The 19395-nt window shown below is 45.2% G+C and overlaps 1 long non-coding RNA gene across 2 annotated transcripts; it reads right to left on the minus strand.

The window, feature by feature from the left end:
• Positions 1 to 536: 536 nt before the first annotated feature.
• Positions 537 to 8305, minus strand: LOC134510730 (uncharacterized). Of its 2 annotated transcripts, none has more exons than XR_010069701.1 (6): positions 8086 to 8305; positions 7340 to 7404; positions 3377 to 3549; positions 2717 to 2848; positions 1569 to 1692; positions 537 to 794 (listed from the first exon to the last, which is right to left on the minus strand). It is a non-coding gene; the product is annotated as an uncharacterized LOC134510730 (long non-coding RNA). The 2 variants fall into 2 exon arrangements; XR_010069702.1 differs by lacking the exon at positions 8086 to 8305 and adding an exon at positions 7523 to 7640.
• Between the last annotated feature and the right edge of the window lie 11090 nt (positions 8306 to 19395).

Consider the following 19395-nt stretch of genomic DNA (forward strand, 5'->3'; position numbering starts at 1 on the left):
GACCTGGCTGCCCACTTAAACACTGTCTGCAGGTCTTGCCTCACAGCTATTTAACTGGACGCCTACCCCTGGCCTCCACGCAGCCTCTCTGCTCTCAGGCTGTCCCCGGATTCGATTAACAGCTCTCAGGCATGTCTGCATGGGACAAGGATGAGGTGGGGCAATGGGGTCACCTGCAAACATCAGGGAGAAGCATCAGGAACATCGATCTACGCTGTGCACTCACTGGCCCCACATTTACACTCTGATACAGTGTACCAGGGTAAGCCAAAACTCACAGATTTGACCGGGGGCAGATTTTTAGTTCTTGAATATTAAAGCTAACTCTGCTTAGGATTGGAGTTCTTTTTCCTTTTTCAGATAGATACATCATTCTGCAGAGAAAAGGGCCTCTAGGGGAAACCAGCAACCCTTACACAGACACACGCACACAAATTCAAAATGGATTGGACAAGTTGCCTCAAAGGCTTTATTTTCTTTAAATCTGTCTGCTCATAAACCAGCCATGTATTCTAGGTTAGCATTGCCCCGTGACAAGTCATCCCCCAGTTTACTTTGGGCGAATGAATCACTCAGCCCCGCCAGGACTGAGCCAGAAGCTTCTGGCAGCAGCACGTGTGCTGCTGACCTCCTGCTTCTCTCCTGTTCCTCATCTGGGGGCTGCTGCCCCAGCACCCTCTCTGCAATGCATCTCCTGTGCGTAATAGGAAATGTAGGAGGAGAAGATGCAACTCTGCAATTAGCCGGGTGATGAAGCCAGCTGACGCGGTACCCAGGGCAGCAGGTCAGATGGCCTGGGGAGAAAATGATATTGGTTTTGCTGAGCTCTGGTGTGGCCTGCCTGCAAGCCCAGGCTCATATAGCACGCGGGGTGTCCTATAGCACATCCTTTCCTACCTCACAACCCTACTGGTTAATAAATGCAAAAAAAGAGCCCACAATTCCCCTAGCATCATTGCCGCAGAAAAACATCTTGGCCTAATGAAGGTCATTCAGACTTTTATTGAATGGCATGTACAGCTTTGCAAGAAAGGCTGCCGATTTGAATATAAGAAGCAGAATTAGTGTGACTTTGTTAGCCTGTTATCAAGCTCCGAGGAAATAGAAAGACATGCCAGCATGGAATTTGTGCAGCTCCTTGGGTGCCAAATAGCTTCAGGCGTCTTTCAGAAGCAACAGAAAAAGCACAAGCCACCCTCCATTAGCAAAGAGACCTCTGATAGTCTCTGTGTCTATCTAATAATCTCAGACTGTGCAGACAAAAGCTCCAACCTTTGCTCTGGCAATAGGTGTAACTGCAGGACAGCCTTTGAGCGTACCTATCTTCAAGGCTTGGCCTTCTAGCTGCCGGTGAGAGAACAGACACAAGGTGTGCCCCCAAACTCCGGGGAAATGCCACCTCAGTGAACAGGAGCCCCAGCTCTCCACCCACCGCAGCTCGGGGGGGGCAATGCCCGCCTTCCTTCCCCCGACACCCAGCCAGGCATCCACCCATGAGGCTGCCTGGGCAGGCTTCAGCCATCACTGCCTGCTGACCTTCCTCCCTTACTGGGGGTTAGCAAACACACCTGCAGCAGAGCTGGGAATGTCCCTCACCCCATCCACGAGCACCCACAGCACAACATCTTCTTGCAAGGCTGCGTTCATGGGCCCATTTGTGAGCTGGGGTGGGAGAAATGGAGCAGCTGCCTCCTGGAAGGGAAAAGAAGGTATCGTGTTTGAGTGAATAGACTTAAACCCCAGCGTTCGAGCCCCAAGCCCAGCAGCTCATTTACGCTACCATGCCAAGATGTCTCACAGGGATTTGTGCTCAGCTTTCCTCTGCCCACAGCCCGCAACGCCCTGCAGTCTCTGTGCTCCCGGTGCAGCGAGACCCCGATGGTGGGAGCTGCATCACCCCGGCCCATCCCTGGGCACAAACATCTTGGCTTTGTCTTGCTACCTAAACAACAGTAGTCCAGGAGCAATATCTGCTACTACTACCCAAAAAGCAGCACTGATATTTATGAATGAAACCCCTGAAAGGGCAATATTTCATGGTTAATTTGTAACACAGTCAAAAGTCTTTGCTTTGGAAGTTATAGGTCTTAACCACTGCTTGAACGCTATATGGTCCTGGGAGATGCACAAAAATGTGGTGATTCCCTGCCTCTCATAGTTGTGGCATACCACATTTCCATCCTTCCTTCAGCAGGGATGCATATGATCCATGCATCATATTTACACCACAGACCATCAGGCTACGTGGAACTTAGTCGACTAGATATCAAATTCAGTGCTTGCAAGTCTGCCTAATTAAAACAAGCAGAGCTGAATGAGTTGAGGAAAAAGTGATCAGCTTAAGCTGTTCTGATAAAAAACATCTGAAGTTGATCTGGCATCACACATCTGGATTATTGGCATTTGGAATATTGTGAATACTATATGTTTGGTGCTCCAGTAAAAACCCTTAATGGGAGAAGTTGTGGATGATGCTGGTTTTTAGCTGTGGGGCATCTGAAGTCAGAAGGTCCCTCTGCACTGCACCTTGGACATGTTCGGGTAACTCTGAGATCCCAGGTGCAGCAATTCACACAAACAAGAGACAGAAACCAAAGGCATATATATCATATTTAGTACAGCACATGCCAGACAACAGCTGGCCAGATGAATAATTTTACAGGAAAGTGTGAGAAAAGGTTATTCTTTGGGAGGACTTGATGAGATTTGTGCATACCGTTCACAATCCAGAGTCTTGCTCAAACTTCTGAGCAGGCCACAGAGTCAGGATCCAGGTCATTTGCCTGAGACTGCCGTTGAACTGGTCTGGGGCAAATTAGTCAGCATCCATCCCTGACGTTTCATTGTCCTAAGAAATGAATAGTGACCTCGCACATCCCATAGCATTAGGAAACAGAAGGGATGTCACCAGGTCTTTCTAGGACCAAAACTCAGATATTTTTTTAAAAAAATAAATTCTTTTTAAAGACTTACTAATGGAAATTTTGTTCTAAGTAATGAAAAATGACTGATCAAACATAATATTCCTCTGCAAATATTAGCCTAACCAGGCAAAGACAGAACATGGAACAAAACTGATCATTTTTTGAGATTCTGCCTTCGTGTGGAGCAAGAGACTCTGAAGCCTGTTTAATTTCAATTTCCCTGTAATTAAAAGCATGTTCAAATAGAGCCCAGGACACAAGTATCTTTGCATTTGCAAACCTATACAGGTTATATGCAAAAGTGGAACACACAGGCCCAAGCCATTGTCTGAGCTGCGAGTCACAGAAAAAATGACCGTTAGCAGACAGCGCAGGGAAAGTTGAATGAATTTTCATCAACGTCCTATATTAATGATCATATACACCGCCAGCAGCAAAAAGACAGGCTTTACCTTGCCAGAGCTTCCCCCCGTTGCCTGTGGAATCCCCCAAGGCCATTTATAGAGGCAGGGCTCTCTGGCACGGCCCCACCAGGGCTTGATGGCTGTGAGACCCTTCCTCAGGCTGGGCAAAGGCAGCTTGCACGTGAAGCTTCATCAGATGGTTGCTGAAACCAAATCTGCTCCTTGGAAAACACACACACAGAATCACAGAATGGTAGGCGTTGGAAGGGACCTCCAGAGATCATCTAGTCCAACCCCCCTGCCAGAGCAGGGTCACCTGGAGCAGGTTGCACAGGAACGCGTCCAGGCGGGTTTTAAAGATCTCCAGAGTTGGAGACTCCACCACCTCTCTGGGCAGCCTGTTCCAGTGCTCTGCCACCCTCAAAGTAAAGAAGTTCCTCCTCATGTTGAGATGGAATCTCCTGTGTTCCAGTGTGTGCCCGCTGCCCCTTGTCCTGTCGCTGGGCACACACCTTCCCACTGGAAGCCCCAGGAAACAGTGGCCTGCCAAAACAGATTGCCTCCACTGATCAGGCCCAGCTCTTTCCTAGCAAAAAATATATAATAAAGCTCTGTTAGGCCAATTTGCCAACTTCTGCAAAGGTTAAAACCTCACAGCCTGTCTAAGGTATTGAACGGGCTCATGACTGCACCCTCCCACATGCTTGTAGGGTGAGCAGGCAAGAGAATTTTACCCACAGGTATCACTGCAAAACAGCCCATGAACTGGTTCTGCAAGAAACCACCGGATCTGCTCAATATTTTAACTCTGTTGTCTCAAGGCTTTTGCTTGCTTCCTTGGGCACGAAGGGCTATGGCGCTTACTGTTTTATGAGCCAGGAGATGAAGCGCATCTGGCTGTTGGGAAATTGAAAGAAGAAATAAAGAGCTTTCCTTCAAGCTTAGCTAAACGCCAGGCTTTTTATGCAAAGGTGCAGCCTGTAGTATGCTAACTACACAGCCTTTAAAGGCACTTAGTAATCAGGCAGCAAAAAGCAATAAAGTAGTTTTATGGCTTGCCAGGTAGCCTGGGAAAAAAGAAGCTTAAAAGCAACTGGGTTTAGTCATAATTTTGCCTTGGAACAACATGGTAACTCTGCCTTGCAGAGAAGGTATTATCTTGGGCTTTGGAACAGGTGGGATCTGGTGCAGGCTCTTTCACAACACCCATGATTGGTTTCTTCCCTCTAGAAACAGCATTAATCCACCCAGACCAGGTGCTTCAGTTGAGTTAGGTGCTGTAAACCAGCCCGGTTTCAGATGGGGACCCCAGAGTGCTTGGGAAAGTAGCCACCAGCGCCTCTTCCTCTGTTCCTCTTCCGCTGCATGGAGCAGACTGACGATTAGGCTTGGGATCTGCCGTAGTCCTTGCTGTACCTTGTCGCTGGTGGTATCACTAGGTGGCCCTGTTAGATTGTCTATTTCTTCTGAGCAAGTTTTTAATCTTCAAAAAAATATTGTGGTGCTGGGGATTGGGTTGGTTTTTTTAGTTTTTTAATAAAGGAGTCTTATTTGGAGAGAAATTGTGGTGTGACGCTGGGAGCTTACTTTGAGGTTTATTCCCTGTACTTAGAGAGAAAACCTGCAAAACCACAACCATGGGCTCATAAGGATGAACTTTCTTTGAGAAGGGTTTTTTTTGTATACTGCTTGAGATGATCTTTGCTCTAAAGCTAGTAAAGGCATATAAATAAGAGAAGATGGGCTTTAAGCGGATGATACTCCAGCTTGCTTTAGTAGGAAGATGATCAAGAAGTTTGCTATGATTTGATCTAGTCCCAAGAGGAAGAAGAGAAGATTTTTTCAAGTGGAAAGGCTGGAACATTTACATGGACCCCCTACATTTAGCTGGGCCTGCAGAAGGACAACATACCAGCTTTGCAATTCCATCGCGCATTACCTTTCCTCTAAGAGGTTATTTGTCTTCTGTAGAAGGCAGGCCATTGCAACATTCGGCTTTTCATCGCAACCTTTTCCCATTCAAAAAATTGAAAGTGCTTATATAGTGAAGTTTGAAGTCACTTGTACAGCTGCAGCGTGAAGGCAGCTTGGGCATGAAAGAGTTTGTAACTAGAAAAACCCTCAGGATCACACCCCTCAGCACTGAGGAGCTGCACCAAGGCTCTGTGTCTCATTCTGCGTGCAGCTGTTGACTATTCAGTACTGTGAATTTCCGGGTGAGCAGCGGCAGCACATTGTGCCAAACTTTTGGGTCTGCCGGGAGAAGGAAGACCTAAAAAAAGGAAAGAAGAAATCCAAGTAGTTCCTAGGAGAAGCAGTGGGACCAGAGGAGATGCTGAGTGGGAGAGCGTGGTGCAAGCACTCAGAAGTTACTGATGAGTTATTTCTTGCAAATGGCCACCTCTTCTACCAAAGAATGGTAGCACAAAATGGCTGCATCAGTTAAGGAAAACCCAAAGACCTGTTCAGTTCTTCAGCAGTGAGGTGACCCTCTCACAGTCTAAACACTTAATAACTGCTGTAACTGAAAACTGTGCATGCTCCAGAAGACCAGCTGTCCCAGCACAATTCAAGAAGATGGGAAAAACAAATGAGCAGAGAAGGCCGCGCCTCTCCACCTTATTCACAGAAATCATAAACAGAGCAAATCTTGGTCCCCAGCAATGTGTCAAAAGGGAGGGGAGGGAACAGAGAGCATATTTGTCCAGCTGGCACAATACAGCCAGAAAAATTATACAGCCTAAAATGCTCACTGTCTCTGAAAGGAGAACAAGCCCCAAACAGCAGAGGTCTGCCATGGCACCAGTTGCTTTAGATGGGATGACCAAGCCGGGAGTGGGTTTCCTCCGTCCAAGCCAGCACACCCACTAGTGACATCTGCTAATGTTAATGGAGGGAAAGCCGTCCTGGGTACTGCAGAAATGCTGATGATTGCTCTTTGTATAGCGTAATAGCATCAGTCCCAGCAAGAAAAAGAAGCTCACCTTCTCAAAGCAGGTCATTTCAGTTCTGAACATTTTGACTAGCAAAAACATAAAAGGGCTGCCCAAGACCCACAACAAAAACCTCTGCTTTTAATCAAGCCATTTGACTTCCAATGTGCTGGGATTTCCCTGGGCACGTGCTGGGAAGCTGTTACGACGGCTCGGGCGGGATGGAACTTTCAAGCTGATATGTACACGAGAGTCTGGAGAGCAGACTCAGATCCACAAATAAGCAAGGGCTACAAACAAGCATGTGAGATGCCACATGTTAGATTAGGCAGCCTCTCGGATCACTTCCTTTCCTGATGCCACAGTTTCCAGCCAAGCGAAGCTTTGAGAGGAGCCCATGGCCACCTTTCTGATTAGAGCTGACCATTTGCAGGGCTTTCCAGGGGTTATTTTCTTGTTCTGGCCTTCCACTTGAATAAGTTAAGCCATCACGTTAAGTGTCAGAGACTGCAGCAGAGCTGTAAAACCTGCCGTATGAGAATCTCCTTCGCTTACCCATTGCTCCAAGGAAGGTCCTGCAATTACAAGTGACAAGGCAATTTGGCACTACAAGAAGCATTTACCACTTAGCAATTCTCATGATTACAGGGGATCAAGGGGTGCATCCAGCTCCTATCCTGGTGACAGAGTTCCCTCCCAAGCACTGCAGGGGCAACAGCAGTCACTAAAGCCAGCAGGTATGACTGTCTGTCAGCTGAGCTGTAGGGAAACCTGTCACCTCTCAGACACTCTTCTTAAAGCTGAGCTTTAAAGTATGTCCCCTGTTAAGTACCAAAATGATACAAGCAGCAGAAACAGAGATTAAAGAATACTTAATGCAAGAAAAACTCCCAGAGTAGATGTTTTCTCTGCCTGCATCCCTTTTTCCAGCAGTGGCACCTCTCATCCCAGGAATAAATTATCCACATATTTCTAAGCGCTGAGGCAAACACAAGGGCTTTTTACATCTCTCCCAGCTCTGCCTTCTCCATACAACAGTTGCTTCCAATTACAGCCAGTTTCCATCAGCATCTCTCACCCTCCTTGCTTGCAGGAGCCGATTTGGATACTGACTTCATGTTTTCACCTTAGCTGTTCCCCGGGCTGCGGGGGAGGAAAGGAGAAGGAAGAGAAAGTGAATATAAGTGAATGTCAAGAACTTGCTTTAGATGAAATATTCAAATCTTACAGTGAATAATACATGGGAATGGAAAACATTTACCCAGCTACATCCAAGCCCAGGTCACCGGAGCAGAGGACTGTACCAGCCTGGCTGGCAGCACCTTACAGAGGACCAAAAGGAGGCAAAAAATTTTGCATCGCTTCTGTTATTAAGTAAGTAAACTCCCGTTCACCAACCCAACAGCAGACACAGGCTACACACACACACGGATTCTTTACGCTCCTTCTCCAGCAGCATAGATGCTGTCCTCGTGTGCAGCAAAACAACAGGCAAACTTCCTCAGAGGTTTCAGGGCAGCCTCAGCAGGAGGTCAGGCTCTTCTGTGCTGCTCATTGGCAGGAACTACTCCCAAAATGATTAGTAGAGGTTTGTTCTTGCAGCCACCTTGTCATTCTGCACTGCTGTATGCGCCCCCTCCCCGAGCTTCCCGGTGGCCATAGCAACATCCCCAATATCGCCTGCAGTGCCAGCTCTTCCCTCCTTTCAAGCAGCCTCCGCTCTGGGAAACAATCCTCTTGAGTAGCAAACCTACACGCTTCACATTTGCACCCCATTTAATCTCTGACCGTTTCACAGCAGGCTGGTTTCTGACATGTACTTACCAGGTGCAATTGGCCCAGCGCATCCCCCTTGCCTGTTGCCAGCGCTGATTGCTGTTGATGAGCTTCACAGGAGAGCAACACCGCAGCACACCAGCCTCGAAGCATGGGTGGCTTTGCCTGCTGGCAGCATTTCTAAGGTGCTCTCTCAGTAGCTTCTTCTGCCATTCACCCAAGTGACATCCCTGTCATCAGCTCTGCTTGTCGCACGCCGGCGGATTGGGTCTCTCCTCCCTTCGTTCTTCTCTAGCCAGAGGCTGGCTGGACTAGACCCCAGGAAGCCCCTTCGTAAGAGCTGCCGAATCAACATGGGCACCACCTGTACTCAGGAAATGAGCATCCTGCTCCACCAGATGGGAAAATGCTCGTCTAAGCACGTGTTGTAACCTGGGCAGTTTGAGCGTCCGTTTGTGGGGGTGCCGTGCTGCTGTGGGAGCCGCTCATCTCCCTGCCCGTACAAATTACAGACGTCTCCTTCAGCGTTATTCTCGTTTCAGGTACGAGCTGCACAGAGGCTGAAAAATAAGGAGCCTTAAGGGATTTTGTGACACCTCCCACCCCCCCATTTACTACCTCAGGATACACACACACCGCTGCTGTCCCATGACACCACAAACACCTAGAAACGAGTCCTCAGAAATCACGGGGTGGGGGGCAACCAGGAGGGAAAGGAAAGAGGGAAGGAGAGGGAACACAGCCGCCATCCCTTCCCTTGCACAGGCTCCAAGGGACCTCTCAGCACTTGTACAAACCCAGGAACACGGACCCCTGCCCGCACACCGCTTGGCAGTTAATTCAGGTAATGGCAGTTCCAGGCTGAAATGGCTGCTCCGGATCGGCCCTCTTCATTGCAGTTCTCTTTCAAATTGCTCTTTGCAGAAGTGTTCCAACAGGCTCTGTTTCCAATGCACTTATTACTGTTTGGTTTTTTGGTTTTTTTGGTTTTTTGTTTTTTTTTTTTTAAAAAAAAAAAAAAGGAAAAAAAAAAGACTGTCTCTAAGGTATCCAGAAGCATATATATAGCTTGAAGGAAAGATTTTCATTTTTTTTTTTTTCAGTTTTTAAGCCCTTCGATGCTTTCAGATCTAACTCATTTATGCAAGGAAATAAAAATGTTACATATTGCAGGCCAGCATATTTCCAGACAGATCTGATCATCATTAGCCTTTCTGATTACTAAGTAAACAACTTGCTTAAGTATTGACTGTAAATCTACGATATCACTTGGATTTATTTTGGCATTGCACATTAGCATCAGCTGCTGCAAGATGCAAATACAATAGATTTGCTTTCCTATTGCTTGTCAGAATATTGTACATGTGCTACTTCAGTGTCCCAGGCTCAGATATTGCATTCCTCCCCTGGGGTCTCACAAACAAGAATTTCAAGAGGGCAGAAAATGAATTTCTAGCCCAAGAGAAAACATTTGATGAAAAAAGTTGCATTGTTAATACTTTTCATGGAAAATGAGGATGAAAAAAAAAATACTGGAGTGGTTTTAGCTCTAAGTGCCACTGAGGGCCTGATAAGAGCTGTAGTTTGTCATTTTTTAGCCCAGTCTCTCCTACACACTGGGGCTCCCAGTCAGGCTCACGAAGGCACGCTTCACTGGGTGCAGGGTAGGAGGGAGACTGCTGCTCCCTGTGGGTGATGCCAGGCAAGGGAGGCTGTCTGGCAAAACGTAAAGTATAATTCAGAAAGCGTTATGTCATCTGGGTTGACTAAACCTCATTATTTTTATTGGATGGATGTAGTCTCTTTTCATAATAAGAAATTCTGTACTCCTGTGAATAACCACCAGGACTGGGAAAGCCCAATTTGTCTAACAAAAATGTCAACAGCAATCATTTAGGTCAGCTTTCATAATTATAGAATTTAATAGAATTATAGAATTGTCCAGGTTGGAAGGGACCTTTCAGATCATCGAGTCCAACCATTGACCCAACACTAACCCATACCACCTTGTACTTTGAAAACAGCAAGTGAAGCCATCTTCCTGTTTCATCCAGAAGGGATCGATGGCAGACAGGCCAGGTGGATCCCAGGGTTGGACAGCAAGGCATCTTCAGCCTACAGATCTGCTCCTCTGCTCATTGCTTCATCATCAGAAGAGGGAAAAGATGCATCAGTGTGTTAAACTGCATGCACTACCATATTCCTTCCTTGAGAGAGAGGGGTGGTGGCTGCAGAAATCCATCTTTATTGTTCTTGGATTCATTGTGAGTAGCAGACTGATGCGCCAAAAAAAAAAAAAAAAAAATCACATATAAAATCCAAGCAGGCCCACAGTGCCAAGAGATGTTACAGGAGGTCCTGGCGAGGCAGCGTGCAGCTGAGGCAACCAGCTTCTCCAACCTGATAATTACATTGATCCATTTTCAAGGAAGGGGATAAAATGTCATGGTGACATATTTTACTTTAGCTAATCAATGCCGCATGCTGCAAAGCGAAGGAAAATAACTCCCTGAATTCACAAATAACCTTCTTCAGAAACCTTTTGGGGTTTTATGCTCAGTTGCTGTAAAATGGTAGAGGTTAAATAATGAAAACGCAGGAGAACTGCCGCCTTCGCTTCTCGTGTCTGCCGGGCGGCCCTCGGCCCAGGCACAGCTACGAGCTAAATGCTCTGTTATGATCAAGACCAGACGCAGCAGCTCCCTCGTGCTTGTCTGCCAGCTGCGTTGCCAGTGCTCACATCAGCCAGCTGCCGGGCTTTTCCCTCTGCCCCCAGCAAGCAGCGGCAGATGTGCTCCAAGGAGCACGAGAGCCTCCTTGGAAGGCACCCACTGAGCTGATGCCGGAGCAGCCTTAGGACTTAGGATGGCTGGAAGTCTCAGGTGGCGAGGAGGACACGTCGAGCCATCTACTGCATGCTTCTTCAAAGGGCTGCATAATCGAATCAAGTCCCAAGATGATTTTTAATTTTATTTTAAATAGGGGCAGGGCTTGGGGGTATTCAGGGAGGATGTCCCATCCCTCCTCTTGCCCAAAACTGTCCGCTTGCCGCTGACACAAACAGGCTTGCCCGGCCTCACTGGCACGCACAGATACTTCTCCCAGCCCTTTGTATCAGACTCCCTCTGTGCTCCAGATGATGAGTGCACCTACAGTGGAAAGAAGGGGAACAACTTTCCTAGAATAAATTTGACGATAAAATGAATCTCCATGAAATTAGTAGGTTTTCAGCAAAACTTACTTTTTTTTTTTATAATTTATTTAAAAAATAAAAACACTGTGAAAAACTTCCCTTTAAAAACCAAACAGACCAGCTGAAAAGGAACTCAAGTCATTGATTAGAAAGTAATTAGAATACCAAAAGCTTGTTAGCTGTCACATGTGCCTGGACTATAAGTTTAAAGATGTTTAGGAAAAGCCCAACGAGAAAAAAACAATTAGTCTGGTATATCAATGAATCATTTTATTTATTTTTATATTCTGTCTTTATTCTGACAGGCCATAAGGATAAGCTTAGATGTCTCTACTTAGTAATGAAAATGAAAGCAGCAGCACGGGACTCACGAGAGGTCTGCTACAGGTCATCTAACAAGGAACATTAGGTAGGCAGCTTCAATTTCTTTTCTTGTCTTTTTTTTTAAAGCTTTTTTTAAGCCATTAGTTGGAGACTTCGGTAGCCTTTGCCTTTCCCAACAGAAAGCTATGAAACAGGCAAGAGGCTCAAGATCTTCTTGGGATACGATGGCAATGATTTTCCAGAAAGTTAAAGGGAAAAGGGAGTTTGGGAGGATGGGAAGCTCTCTACAGAAACAGTATTAACCGCGCGCGCACACACACACGTACGTTATGCCAGTGCGGAGGAAGCATAGCAGGAGAGCAACTTGGCTCTGTCAGGAGCTTTGCAACAGCCTGAAACTCTTGAAAAATCAGAAAAATAGGAAATAGGCTAAGTTATTCAGGAGAAGCACGACAGAAGAGCATGAATTCCCAAAGGTAAAATCAAACAGCAGAGACAGAGAACAGACCCATCGAACAGCAACAGTAACAGGGAAGTATGTAAATTAATATATTAGCAAGACAATAACGATCATTTCTCAGTGGGAGGGGAGCAGCTGGCACTGAGGATCAGAGTAATTAATGCCGCTTTGCTTTAGTAGTCACTGAAAAGGATCCAGCTAGAACACGGATGGGAAGAAAAATAATACCCAGAGAATGGGTGGAAGAGTTAAGATGGTACCAGAAAAGGAGCAATCCAAAGAGTAGTCTGGTAAGGTAGAGAACACCTAGGCTTATTTAACTGGCTAGACCTGAGGAAATGCACCCAGGGTGTTCATCAGCCTGCGGGGGAACCCCTCCGCACCCCTAGAAGTTTTTGTGGAGCGCTTGGAGAAAGAATGGCACTGGATAATGGTAAAAGAGACAAGCAAGATGTTAATCTCAAAAAAAAAAGACTGAAACGTCCAAGGATAGAGCAAGTGGCTTCAATTTCAATTCCTAGAAAAGCACTGGAACAAATTATCTAATTTTATGTGAACACGCAGTAAGCAACCAAGATACAAGCAAACACCATCAACAACTCCTTAAAAAAGGTCACGTCAAATCAATCTGGTTTTTAACCCACTCCCATACCAGGATGTCAAATCTAAAAGAGGCTTGGGGCTTTTTTTTTTTGGTGTTTTTTTTTTTCCTCCGTTTTGGTTTTGAGGTGTGGTGGTTTTTTTTTTTGTTCCACATTCAGCCAGGTTTGGATAGGAGAAATAATTGGTCACTGTGTGAAACGGACCAACTTTGAGGGTCTTTGGGAATACAGGAACTTAATAACATGCCATGAAATGAGTTCCCTTTAATGTCTGTCTGTATTTATTTATTTTTACACTCCCTGTTTTCTGCTTCTGGACATCCAGACCCCACGAGCTGGCTCCCCACTGTGACATTAGCCCTGCAAAGTATTCCTTTAAACTGCATGGTAAGAGTAAGGCTCACACTGCACCCTGGGGTTCACAAACGCCAGATGAACATAAACACACATTTCTGCGTGCACATGAAAGCGCACTGCAGCGGCACCCAGAGCTGTTTTAAAAATAATTATCTGCATTAGTCATGGGGTTGAGCAAGGAACGCTTTTATAAAGGCAGAGTTGTCAGCCTCCATCCACACGCAGCGGAGCGTGGGGAGGTGCAGGCAGAGATCTAATCTATTAAACCAGTTGATAAATACCTTACACCACTCAGCTTGAGAAATTAAGCTGTGAACTATACAACATACGTGAATTATCTTCTAATTTTATTAGACAGGACCTCACAGTACAATGTCACTGGGAAGGCAGTAAATCTTGGGTTGCGACTCCCAGGAAGTCAGACTCTTGCTGATAACTGGACAAGGGAATTCAGTGGCTACTTTTGGTACCACAGGTCTTCCAGGGACATCTGTAATTTGTTTTGTACAAAAATAAAGATTGTTTGCAAGCTGATGGAAATGAATGCTCTGTCTTTTCCTCCAAGTTTTGCCAGACCTCCCCTCATGTAGATTAAAATCTCTTTAGCTAAAAAAAAAAAACAACATATCCACCACAAACAAAACACTGCAACAAATGCACTTTTATCAACATATTCATTATAACAACAGAAAAAACTTAAAAAGCCTACACCCACACAACCAACCAACTTTTGATGCCCTTCCTAAAGGAAAACCATTAGCACAGATGAGTTGACTGGGATCTCATGGGACCCATCCAAAATGCCCCAAAACTGAAGACAGGGCCACAAATCCAGGGGCCAGGAGTGGTCCATTACAGGTCACCAGCACCTTTGGGGTGATTGTCCAGCTGTTGCCCTCGGTAGCTCCTTTGCACCTTCTTTAATTTGTCCCCTCATGGAAAGGGGGTTCTCCAAGGACAGGGACACAGCACGCCAGCCCCTGGGGCGGGGACCAGGCAGTCACTGTGCCAGGGGCTGGTGAAGAGCCTCTGAGCACTGCAGCTGCCTGAGGAGGGATGTGTGGGCCTGGGGAAGTTCAGGTGAGAGGCAGGAGGCCGAGAGACACCGAGAGACTTTGGGAATCCACGGGAGGAAAAACCTGGTGGGTGGCTGCAAGCTTTTCCCTGTGAAGGAAAGAGGCCAGCCACAGGCTGCGGTACCAGCTGGACAGGCAAGGTGCGACTGGCAGGCAACCTGAGTGGGGGTCTCGGTAGCAATAAGTGATGGGGACATAACAGCGGAAGATAAGAACACCTGGAAGTTGTAGACTGTGATCCAGAAACCTGGCTACTTGAAAGTTATCAAGAGACAGAAAATAATCATTTAGATTCCCCTCTTCTTAACCATCCCTGTCATGTTACCTTGGCCCAATGCACCAAGTTGCCCTCATCTAAATAAACCAAACCACTGTCAACCACTGGCCGCTGAAAAAAACCCAACAAACTGACCTCAGCTTTCTAATTATTCCACCCCCAATAAATAAGAGAAAACTAACAAACCTTTTCAACAAAATCTGTAAATTATCCCCTTTTCCTTTAGCAACCACCTACAACACATGCACATAACTGGTGGCTGCATTGCAGACGCCATCTGTTCCAGCACAACAGCAACTCACCCACTTCTACCCACTCGGCATGACCAGAATTTAACACTGCGCGCTGTGTGCGCAGGGGAGGCACATGTGTTGCCAGTGATGGAGGAGAGCAAACTAGGATAAGGAAGGGACAATCACTGCTAGAGGGGGAGCAGGATGCAGTTGAGATGAACCCTTTGCTTCATGAGGACGCTAAGTTGGGTACGCTCAAGAAGGTGGGGGGGGGGAGGGGCGTGATTCATCCTTCAAAAACCGAACATTTCACCATTTTGTAAACTGCTTAGTCCTGATGCAGCCACCCAACCCTGTTGCTACCTTACCACAAGCTACAGTAAATACAATTGTTTTTAGTGTGAAACCTCTCCGGTGCACAATCATAGAATGGTTCGGGTTGGAAGGGACCTTAAAGATCATCTAGTCCCAACCCCCCTGCCATGGGCAGGGACACCTCCCACTAGACCAGGTTGCTCGAAGCCCCATCCAGCCTGGCCTTGAACACTTCCAGGGATGGGGCATCCACAGCTTCCCTGGGCAACCTGTTCTAGTGCCTCACCACCCTTACAGTAAAGAATTTCTTCCCAATATCCAATGTAAATCGCCCCTCTTTCAGTTTGAAACCATTACCCCTTGTCCTATCATTAGACTCCCTGATAAAGAGTCCCTCCCCATCCTTCCTGTAGGCCCCCTTTAGGTACTGGAAGGCTGCTGTAAGGTCTCCTCGGAGCCTCCACAAAATATTTTTCCACAAGTAGGGCATCCCATGGAACATCCCATCATTCTGGGAGCTGGCATCATCCCTGTCATGGGCAGAGGATCACAACTCAGCCTGCAAGTTCAGTTCCCTGATCTTGCAGTTTTGCTCTGGGGCTGTGCGCACCACACAGTCTCTGCACCTAACCTTACCCATTCAGAGAACAGATGTAAACAACTGCATCTCTCACTATTGTAAACCAAACTTTGCTTGGCAACAAGATACAAGGTGTTCACAGTACCTTGTCCATGGAGTAGGTATTCTCTTTTGCAAAATTTCAGCTATTGCTACCGTCCCCCTCCATAAATAGTGAATACAAGAAAGCTAGCAAGATCCCTGCATTAGAAAAGTGGATTATTTTTTTTTGGTATGAACTTTTTAAACCATCAGTGCAGTTCCCATTAAGATCCCACTTCCATGAAACAACAGGATCGCACCGAGAACAAGTTTTTTGCCCAGGGTTTCACTTCTCTTTCCAGAAAGGGCTCTGCACTATGTGAGCTTCCTTTCAAGGCACGTTGCCAGTGCTTTACTTCCAGTTTCTATGACTTTCTTCTTTCTTGCTTGCTATACTTGGATAATCCAGGCTCTATATAATACCATTCCCTTTGCACTTGGATGCTTCAGAAACACTCTCTGTTCACATGGCTCAACTTCTGCTACTAAAATGTCTGCTGAAATTATTTGTGGCATCATTTCTATTACAGAGCAGTTATTAAAACAGAGTACATTTACTTGTTTCCATATTTAGCCTGACTAGAAGGAGGATGTCATACACCTGCTCCTTATATATCATCGTTTGGCTGATTGTGCACCTATAAACTGTTTTGTCTCTTGTCTGAACTAGCTTGAAAGCCCTTTGAAAGTGGGATTGCATTTGATAGTTACTTGCACAGCGTCGAGTGTCCTAATTGTATCAGACGATAAACTTGGATAATAACTGGTTTGATTAAGGAAACAAGACATGATATTTAAGTCAATCTGTTTAAATATATGCTGAACGCAATCATGGCTACATAAAGTATTTTATTTTTCCTGTTCTCTGCCACCTAAACTCCTGCAAATATCAGGAAATCACTTTTCTAAGTGATTTCCTTAGAACAGTCCTCAATCTACATAACCTTGTAATGACAAGAAAGCAAACAGTTTACACAGATGGCAATGAAGAAAGCAACTTTCAGTGCTAATTGAACAAGTAAATCTATGCATGTATTACAGGAATCTGCAAAAGCAAACACTACGCATATAAATAATAAAACCAGGTTATACACAGATTTTTTTCAATAATGTGAATCAAGTTTTTACTTTAGTACAAAGATTACTGTGGCACAGTAGAAAAAAAGTACTCCTTATTGATACATTATTTATATTATCTGTATTGCCATCCTCATTTTAGCCTCCCCCCCTTCTTAATTCTGTTTATGGTTGAGACGTCAAACTGAATTTATGCCTTCTCTGCCCTTTTTGGAGCTACTTTTGTTATTCACTTATATGTTCTATTTTATTTTTATATATATATGCATACACGCACACATACACTTTTTTTTATATATATATATATCTTCCTCTATATACACCCCCTTCCTATCCACTTGATAGAGAGAGACAGTATTTGAAAGTAATGCCATTTAAGCAAATCTTTAAGACTCCTTGTAATAGCAGTTGCTAAGATGGGGTTTCTTAGTTACACAGCTCAGGAGCTTTAAACTATTTTCCCCTTTCTAAACCAGGCCAGTTCTGAGCACCCACTGCTGTATCTGTCAAGTCGAGTAACAGCAGACAAAGAGGAAAATAACGATATGACCTGCATCAGGCCATGAAAGAACAGATGGCTTTATAGGAGGGGAGAAACCTTCCCACCCCAAAGGAAGGTTTTCCCCTGCCACAGGAACTGCAGCTGAACTGTCTGTTTTCCTTAATAAACAAAAAAAAAATAATCTAAGGGGAATGGGGAGAAGGAGGAGGAGGAAGCAGCTCCTTTCAAATTGTCATCCTCCTGCTTCCGCAGAAGGTCTAATCACATTTTGGTCCTGCACTGTTCTGCGTAGCATCTAGGCACTGTTTAGTCCTAACCGTACTCGAGCTGGAAGTTCTGCTGCTCCTCAGTTCCTGCTTTACTCTTCAAAAGCAGGCACATTATTCCCTGTATAAGGAAGGGCTCCTGCAGAGAGGTGGTGTATTCCCAGCCGTGTGCCTGAGACAGCTGGAGACTCCTGCCCGTGCTCTGGCATCTCATTTGATGCAGCGGGCAGAGCTACAGCAGTAGCAGAGATGTAATATCACAGTAAATTTACTGCAAGCAGTTCTCACAGAGGACAAAAATGACATTCTCTATTCAAAATGCAAGTGTCCTCAGCAATAAGATCTCTGAGGAACACTTAAGCAAAGGGAGTAGATTTTCTTGGAATACTATGTAAACTTCAAAAAAACAGCCCAGCAGCACAGGTGAAAATAATGCAGCCATGACTCTTCTGAACAAAAAATGACACTTGCAGCCAGTCTGGATCCAGCAACAAGTATCTTCAAAGGCAAAAGGCATTCCAGAAGGCTGGAGTCACCACATCCTTTTAGGCTAAGTATTATACATAAGCAAGTTGGCCCCTTCCGAAACCAGCAAGCTTATGCTAACTTGGAATCTGCATAAATGAACATTAAGCTCAAGAGCTACGCTACATTTACATTACATTTGTATTAATTCTTCTGAACGTGTATGAGAAGAGCTATCCAGATTAGAGCTGAGGACCCACATACTCAAGAAGGACAGCAAACCCCTTTGTAGTTTGCAAGGAGTAACTTTTTTTTTTTTTAAATTTTAAATGAGAATTTATCAGGTCTAAAAAGCTCAGGGCATTTGTACTGACACAGAAAGCTCCAAAGGCCAAAGTTAAACTTAAGGAGAACCAAACCCATTAGCAATCAGTACTCCTATGGTATTCTGTGGGGTACATTGATGTACATAGTGCTGCTTTTCACACACACCCCGTCCCAGTATTACCATCAGCGTGACTGACACCTTAGCCCACACCGTCATGCGTGCCAGTGCAACCCCAGTGCCTCTGATACAGCTCTGCTTGAGACAGAGTGCTAGCGCTCAGCAAAATTTTTCTATCAGGGCCAAATAATTTATTTTTTTAAATTTTAATTGTTGCATGGAAGAACTAAAAGCTCCCGTTGTGGACAATGACGCATCTTCTATGGGTGGGTGCTAAACTTAATGACACAGGAAAAATAAATCAGAATACCTCTGCTTTAAAATACCTGTGTTGCAGGTGTCTGAGGTCCCCAACATCAGTGTCAGACTAATACAGAAGACTGCACAAGTTACACCGAGTCTGGCCTTTTAGGATGCTCCAGTGAAATACTGACGTCCCTCATCCCTGGAAATGGACTTGGGAAACTAAACTGGCTCTGAACCCAGAGATCAGCAGCAGTGACCTCAGTCTCCCCAAACACCTTCCAGTTACTCTCACATCTTCCTTCTTTTTAACAAATGGAAAACTTTGAATTTTGTCATTCAAATGAAAAGACAAGCTTTCTTAGCAAATAAGCTTTTGCACATGCTATCATCGCGTATTTATTTTTTAGTACATGGAAATCACTTTAGTTACATTATACTAGGACTGGGCAAAAAAAAATTTAATCCCAGATAAAGATGAAATCGGATATTTTATGATTTTTATGATATTTGTTGGAATATTTTACTTTGAGTACTGCAAGGAACATAAGCTAAATTGAGTCACTGCTCGAAAATTTTTATATCACTGAGATACGGCACCAAAAAATACATATATTGGGAAGTGCCAGTTTGACATATATATTCCCAATTGTCTTTGCCTGACGTAAAAGTTACATAAAGACACCTCCTGGCTTCCTGGCAGAGCACCCCATTCCTCCATGGGGTTGACAGTACCATCAGGATTTTAAAAGATTGACTTGCCTGTAGGAATGGAATACCTTGGTGCTTTGCATTGTCTGAAATCACACCTCATCAAGCACATTAAGGCCCTCTTCTTCCCAGTAACAATCAGCTGCGCAAG

This window comes from Chroicocephalus ridibundus, chromosome 2, assembly GCF_963924245.1.
Source record: "Chroicocephalus ridibundus chromosome 2, bChrRid1.1, whole genome shotgun sequence".
Taxonomy (NCBI): Eukaryota; Metazoa; Chordata; class Aves; order Charadriiformes; family Laridae; genus Chroicocephalus; species Chroicocephalus ridibundus.